Source organism: Macadamia integrifolia, chromosome 7, assembly GCF_013358625.1.
Source record: "Macadamia integrifolia cultivar HAES 741 chromosome 7, SCU_Mint_v3, whole genome shotgun sequence".
Classification (NCBI taxonomy): domain Eukaryota; kingdom Viridiplantae; phylum Streptophyta; class Magnoliopsida; order Proteales; family Proteaceae; genus Macadamia; species Macadamia integrifolia.
In genome coordinates, this window is record NC_056563.1 from 12,417,755 (window position 1) to 12,425,771 (window position 8,017).

At 35.3% G+C, this 8,017-nt stretch overlaps 1 long non-coding RNA gene across 1 annotated transcript; it reads right to left on the reverse strand.

Moving 5' to 3' along the window:
* Positions 1 to 5,617: 5,617 nt before the first annotated feature.
* Positions 5,618 to 7,647, reverse strand: LOC122083585. Its single transcript, XR_006141681.1, has 2 exons — positions 7,198 to 7,647; positions 5,618 to 5,870 (listed from the first exon to the last, which is right to left on the reverse strand). It is a non-coding gene; the product is annotated as an uncharacterized LOC122083585 (long non-coding RNA).
* Positions 7,648 to 8,017: the final 370 nt, after the last annotated feature.

Consider the following 8,017-nt stretch of genomic DNA (forward strand, 5'->3'; position numbering starts at 1 on the left):
GTTTTTAGGGTGAAGAGATGATAGATGTGGTTTTTAACTTGTCTAATATTTTTTTATATAAATAAATAAATAAAAAATAAAAATCCAATATAAGTGGACTCCTCTCTCTCTCTCTCTCTCCTTGCTTTTCTTCAACGTTGTTCCTTCTTTTTATAGTCCGCCATCATCATTATCATCTCTCTCTCTCTCTCTTTCAAAATAAGATGAGATAAGAAAAAAGGCACTGAGCATATGAGAGATTTGGCCACACATATCCAAATACCATGTTTACATATTAATCATCAGGGAAGGGATTTGGACAGTAAAGTTTGCACGTATGGCAAAAGACAAATTTGAATTTATAAAGTAAACAAAGCTGTTGAATATCTAAGATTTTATTATTACTCATTAGATAGATATTATTAACCTATGAAAATTTACCATGTATGCAAATCTTCACTGAAATTGGTAAACAAAACTTCAACTAGATTGGAGAGCAGTGAAAAAGGAAGAAGAAAGAAGGAACACTTGAAGAAGAAGCAAGGAGAGAGAGAAAGAGAGGATTGAGATTTCTAAGCGGAATGAAAGGAGGAGTCCGCTTATATTGGGATTTTTATTATTTATTTATTTAATTATTAATAATATTAAACAGAGTTGTAACTGTTTACAACTCTGTTAGCAGGATTAACATATTTAACATGTGTCAATCATATCACTTACGTGAACATTCACCGAGCTCCGAACGTTCCGTATTCCTATTTTTCTGCACGTACCGCGACCATTTTGCCTTTTTTTTTTTTTTTAGAATGCTTGGAAGTTAGAACCCACTCTGTACATGCCACCTGTTCCTTCTAAGCTGTTTGGGGGGAGTAAGGGGCTAGACTCCTTTTAAGTCATTTTCTTAAGCAAGCCAAAGTTAAATTAGAACATGATTTTGCAAAACAATAATAATAAATAGAACATGTTTTGAAATAAAAATAAGGGCATTGATTTGGGCATACCTTTTGTGCTCAATGGGGGCCACAGGGGTTAATCAGGTTTGATTATGGTGTAGATGGTTTGATACGATTTGATGCAATATTTTTTAAGTAAAATCAAAACTTAATCATTTAATAAACTATTTCATACATTAAAATCGAAACTATTTAGAAACAGTTTTGGTTTAATCGGTTTTCTTGTGTCTTTTTTTTTTTTTTTAATCCAAACATCTATTGTGCCTCTAAACTTTTTAGTAACATGGATGTAAATTGTAACATTGGATTGAATTTTTTATTCGTTACCAAAAAAGAATTGAATTGTTTATTGTTATCTGATTTTTTAGTAGCTATTTAATGTAAACTCGAACTATTTTATTTAAATATATGTAAATTTAATATTGAAGTACTTAAACTAACTATGTATATGTTAATCGATTTAACGATTTACCAATTGTTTATACTTTAAAACTAAAATCAAATCACAGTTTCAATTTTAAAATCAAAACCAAACCATATAATAAACGGTTTTACGATTTAGGTGTAAACGATTCGATTTGATTTAGGTAAATGATTTCGATTTTAAATTCACATCCTTAGGCCACACTCTCTAATTGTGAAAAGAAGGATGATAATCTCAATATGAGTAATAGATTAGTGAATGTCTCCAAGAAATTGTCTTTATTTTTGTTAGTTTTAATAGATTGTAAATCTAACTAGATATGGACCCATCAGCTATAAGTCTTGGCAATATTTTTTTATCTTGTAATTGATTGTATCAATATTTGTTTTTCTATTATTTCTTTTCTTGTTCACTTTTGCATCCCCTATAATAGAATACACAAAATTTTACCAGTTCTAACATGGTATCATGGTTATGAAAAACGTAACGGAACAGTCAGTATTGATTGGATCGGAAATGGTATCGATCCCTAATTCTGACCATTCCAATCCCATTCCACATGTATGACCCAAGGATAAAATTGTTATAAAAATTGATTTTAAGAAAAAAGAAAAAAACAAAAAACAAAAAAAAGAGTAGATCTATCCGTTAAGGTACAATCCAGTCCATTTCGAAACAGTATCAAAACGGTTGGCCTTGACCAATCCCATGACCGTTTCCGAGTTTTAGAACCTTGCATGGTATCAGAGGTTTTCCCCGACAACCTATTTTCTCGGTATCTTAATTCAGCTCTGGCATAGCCCAACCCTATGTCAGGTATCTCAACCCAAGCGCAGCCCTGTCGGTTTTAACCCAACCCAACACGGCCTTAATTGACCCTAATTGGGCCGGGCCAGACTCAACACAAGCTCCACCAGACATTGGGCATGAAAATTCCAACCCAAAAAAGTGCTGACCTGGCTTAGGGGCAGCATCGGGCTGATCAAGCATTTTTTTACCACTCTTTGCCTTTGCTATCTCCTTGGTTTGGGTTGCTCATTATTGTCTCTATGCGATCGACCGCTCTACCTTGACCTGCAATGACATCCTAACCCCATTGGCACCCCAACCTCTACCACCTATGAGGACATAGAACGTTGGCAAGGGCATCTTCATCATCAATATAGCATCCGTGGTGAGAAATGAGGAGTCTGGCGATGATGAGTATGCCCTTGTTAGCGTACCATGTTCCTGTAGTGGCGATCTTGCTGGGGAAAAGATTTAGGTCAAACTTCTAATATGTTTTGCATATATGTTGTACTATACAATACTCTTTTTTTTATGTTTTTATATGCTAATTTTGATGGAATTACTTGCATCATGCATTGCATACACTTTATCACACATCACAATAAATATTAATTCTAAAAAATCAGTTGGCATAGTCTTGAGTGAAAATACGCAGCTGCCCTTAGTGGAAACCACAACGCTTATGCCTTCGGGGTATGTAAAAAATGTTTTGCCATCATACTATTGGATCGCCCTAAGCGATGGATTGGTGAGAGATATATAGACAAACATTACTAAAGGGACATCATGTCTCAATCTAGTTGTCATGCATCATGTAATGATACAGAGCCCAAATGCTTAGGGTACAGCACACTAATTGTGAAATTCCAACAGCTAAACCATTGAATTAACCTAGATGAACTAGATTAGCTTTCTTTGGTGGTTTTGATCTTAGTTTTGGCTTTAAATCCCAAAAGTTTAGGATTTTTGGTATCGTAGTTGAGAGCATGTTTTGCTGGCCTATCTATAGGTATTTGTGGACTTCCATCAATTTTTACTATATGGTAGGTTTGATGGGGACTGAAGTTTTATAGCAATGCTTATCCAAACATCCTTTGTTCACATGTCAAATTTCAATTCAATCAATTGGACGAAAAAAAATAAATAAATAAAAGAAGACTACCACTAAGTAAATAAATGTTAATAAAGGAAAGGATATAAGATTGAGTTAGTATAGAATTTGACAAATAGCCAATATAGGCCATTCTCTAAATATTTCATGGTCAAAATTGCAATGTTTATAAAACTTTTGCTATCACACTATATAGACTTTCTATCTACTTTTGAGAGGTAGGAAAATGATTGTGGTACTGGCTTCAAATTTTGGATGCTCGCCTACACGGATAACGTTAACCACAAAGCGTAAGCACAGTGGGCCTTACAATGTAAATTAGGATTTCTGTATTTTGAATACTAGCATTCCTTTTAGGATCAAAAAATTTACACCCATGGTGAAAAAGGAATTTCCACATCTAAGAGCATATAACATTTTGGATAGTATGGGAACAATATTTTCAACTTGTACGATAAGGGAAGAGTTTAACGATGATATAGGTGTCTAATCACATTACCACATCATTCACAAAGAGATTTCTACTCCACGGATAAAGGAAAACTTAGCCTTCCTCTTACAAGAGGTTCATATTTTCATATGAGTGATCAACTAGGTAAAAGTATTTGGAGGATAGTGGATTCATCCAAGGGGATAATGAATTTTGCGCTTGTGTTTAGTTCCAACGTATATTTTCCCATCAATTATTAAGACCCTTATCTTTTCCCATTCTTAAGATGGTCGGTTTTATCTTTGATCTTGAAGTGGTAATTTAATTATTTGTACAGTGGAACCCAAGAGGGTAGCACAGTTGGTGAGCAACGAACTTGGTACGAGCCGTAAACTCGGATGTCCTAAGTTCGACTCTCATTAGGCACACCTTAGGCCACTCACACTGGGTGTTTAGTGCTCTTCACTGCTTTCAGTGAAAGTTGAATGGTTCTCATTCAACCCCGGTATGGCCCAATCCATGTGGTTATGGGGTTAGTATGGGCCTGTGGGACTAATCAGGCCGAAGGCCTGGATATCCGTCGTTAGCAAAAAAAGAACTACTTGTACAATGGTTAAATTGTAGTAGTTTAGATATAGTTCTAACACGGTCTCACCTTCGAATTCACAAGGTAAATTGAAATCTAATTCTAGAGAGGAAGAAGAGAAAAACGACTGTATTTTTTTATTAAAAATCAAAATGTCATACAAAATTCCCATAGAGACCTTATATAGTTAGGTCACTTCTAAGGATGGGGCAAAAAACTTTAAAATAAGCAACGAGGCTAAAAAGGTAAACCTTACAGGAAACTAGAAAAAACCCTAGTTTCGATGACTAAACTTCACGGGCTTCATTGAGGGGCCTACATGGATAAATTGGGAGAATCTCTAGGGCCTTGGCTACTATTTCTAAATTGGGGTTATGGCTCGCAAACTGCTAGCCGAGTCAAAAGTTATGGTTCCAACAGCATTGCTAAAAAATATTAAAAATTTACAAAAAAGAATCTATTAATATCTTCTGCCAGATCGTTTGATCTTTTGCCGGTCCAAACACTCTAGGAACTCCTCTGAAACCTCCTCTATATCATTAAGTTTCTTCTCCAGAATAGGATTAGATAGGCCTCGAATTTTTTGACGCAAGGTTTGGAAGGTGTTGTAGGTCAAAATTCATCCTCATTTTAAAAATTTATTATGAAAAGTATTGATTGATGGCATTGCTACTAGGGATAAGGTGGCTAATCTTATTTGTATTAGTCCATTATGCCCTTGTGAATTAGAAAATGAATCATCTCAGTATAATTTTTTTTTTAATCTTATTCTTTATCTAAACATATTTAGGATGATAGGCCTTTGGGGATAAGCACTAGATACCTCCACTATTCCTCGCTAGTTGAATTGTTTGATTTTTTTCTTGTTCCTCAACATTGTAATAAAATCTTACAATTCTCTTTTGTTGCTATTACCATGTACTATATATGGCTATCTCGTAATAAATGTGGATTTCAAAATGTCTCCCCCTCCCCTTTTTCTATTGTTCACACCATATATAAATGTGTGGCCGATCTAGATTACATTGTTCCTTGCTCCACCCTTGATAGTTATAACTTGCATTGTATGTCTCCTCAAGATTACCTTGCACTACCATCTATGGAGCATCCAATTATTATATGAGATGGATGCTATGTCTATTACTATTTAGTTGGATAGACGTTTTTAGTTCTTTTTCATCCTCAATTTCACTTTGGTTGCGTTTGGTTGCAAGGGAAATGGGAAAGGGAAGGGAAGGGAAGGGAAGGGAAGTGAAGGAAATTTTTTTTTTCCCTTTTGAGTCGTTTGGTTGCAACAGAAGTGAAGTGAAATTAATTTCCCAGAGTTGTTTGGATGGATGTGAAATTGATGTAAAATAGATTTAAAATTTTAAAAAACTAGTAATCCTACCAAACTTACTAAATTGTAACCAGTTACACCCCATTCAACCAATCAGCTTTGATAGTAAAATGAAAATTAGCAACCAGTCCGTAACATGTATATGCACTCAAAATTTCAACTAAGGAATTCTCCAGAAACTGAAGAGTGTTTCATACATTGCCTTTGGTTTTAGCTTGTCCAGCTCAGTACATACTCTTGTTTCCTTTTGCACTTCTACCTGTATATTAGGAGATCATCAGTGCTGACTTCTGTTTAATTCTAGATTCAAAGGGCTGACATAAATCCATGCATAAACAAATTTGAAAAACAAAAATGCATACATTTGCTATGAATTTAAAGCCAATTTTGATCTCTCCCTTCTAAGTATTATCTTCAAGCACACCATTATATAAACTTGGTTGCACTTCTATGAATCCCTTGTAAAGAAACCACAAGAAATGGATGTGACTCGAACTGAGTGGTCAGTTGATCCAGTCAAGTAGATAGTCAAGGTTGGGTTTGTAATAGTTTTGCTTATAATTTTATTTTTTATATTGTACCCAGTGACTGCAGGGAATTATGCATCCTATATTAAAGACAACAGTAAATTTCTGTAGCAGTAGCAACATAGAACCCAAAATGCTTTATTTGGATGCTTTTCCACTAAACTTGGGACTCCATGAGTATTCCCTTTTGATCACTCATTCTTACGAGAAGACTTGGGGATTCCATGGTTTTGCCTGACAACACAGGCAGCATAGCTTTCCTACTTAGTATAAGATTCTAATGTTGTGAATACTTAAAACTTATTAATTTATCTTTTTCTTTAGCCATTCCTAAAACAACAAAGTTTGGCAGCAATAAAAGATATCAATCTATCAGTAATTTAAGAAGTCCACCAAATTAAATAGGACTTGAAAAACAAAGTTACTGTTCCCCATCCCATTTAGAACTCTATTCCATACTCTCTACAATTTCATTAACCATTCCCACTACCCCATGACACATAAATATCTAAACATAACTTAGTAAATAGAAGACCAAACTTAAATGATAGAAAATAAGTAGATAATGTAGCTCATCCAACTCTTATAGTTGCATGTAACAGGAGTAACAGGCCATCTATCTTTCTAGTATTTGGGTGGGGAGATATAGGCCAAAGTGGGAGAAAGTATGGGTGCAGGTGACCACTTAAGGCATAGCGACTGTAATGAACTATTTCTAATCTTGTAGCAGTATTGTTGAGGTGATAAGAGGAAGATGTTACCATTGAAATTCATAAACACAGAGACCTGCAGCTCATGTATCAATGACCATGTGGAATTTCACTCTCTATGACACATTTTAGACTTAATGCAGTAAGTCTGATTCTTGATTATCGAAGTCTAAATGCCATAACAGGAATCATAAATGCTTAATACAGTATTACATGATATATTATCTCTGTGACACATTTCATCAAATACTTGAGATGAGTTCTGTGCTCGTTGAGGACTAAGGAGTTGAAGCGAACAAAATAAAATGGAATAGAATGAAATGGAACAAAATAGAGAAAGAAATCAAACCTGATATTTAAAGCTTCTTTATCCGAGCGAGAAAGAAGATATATTTTGGCCCTAAAAATCCTCCCAATTCAAATATGTGTTCCGCTTGCGATGGTGTGTGTAACTTGAAGAGAGACCCTGCTCCCTTCCTTTGTGCTCGGATTACACGACCCATCACTTACTTCACTTTGAATCTCTCAATCTGAGAAGAAAGCTCTTTGGCTTTCTCAGTCACAGGCGCCGAAAATGGGATGGATCAAACAGGATTGAGGCGGCTCTGTGGAGGATAAAAATGCAGAGAAAGAAGATTTAAACCCTAATCCACTGCTTCCTAGACTGAGGGAACAGAAAAAAAATCAGTCCAAGGGTTGAGAGTCTCAACTACTCAGCAATGGAAAGTGAGTATCGAGCAGGGCAGGGAAAGTGAGTCGCGAGCAAGGTGAGAGAAAGATATCGTGAATAGGGTTTTTATTTTTCTTCCTATTTTGGTCGGGAAATGAAAAGAGAAATTTTAATGTTTAAGTGGAATTTTTTTCACATGGTAAATATATTTTCCCGGCAATCAAACATCTAAAATTTATTTCCCTTGGGAAATAAATTTCACTTTACATCAAAAATTTGCATTTCCCTTGCAACCAAACGGAGCCTTCGTTTCAATAAATTGTGCATCTTCAAGGAACATGCATGGAATCGAAAGCTAGAAGGGTCGTGTAAAGTGTACATATAATATATACGGAGGATCATGGGCTCTAGAGAGTAGAGCTTTGGGTGGATAGCAAAGTCAAAGTGAGGTGGTTGAAGCAAGGTGATCAGGGAAAGTGACCTTAATGCCACAATACCT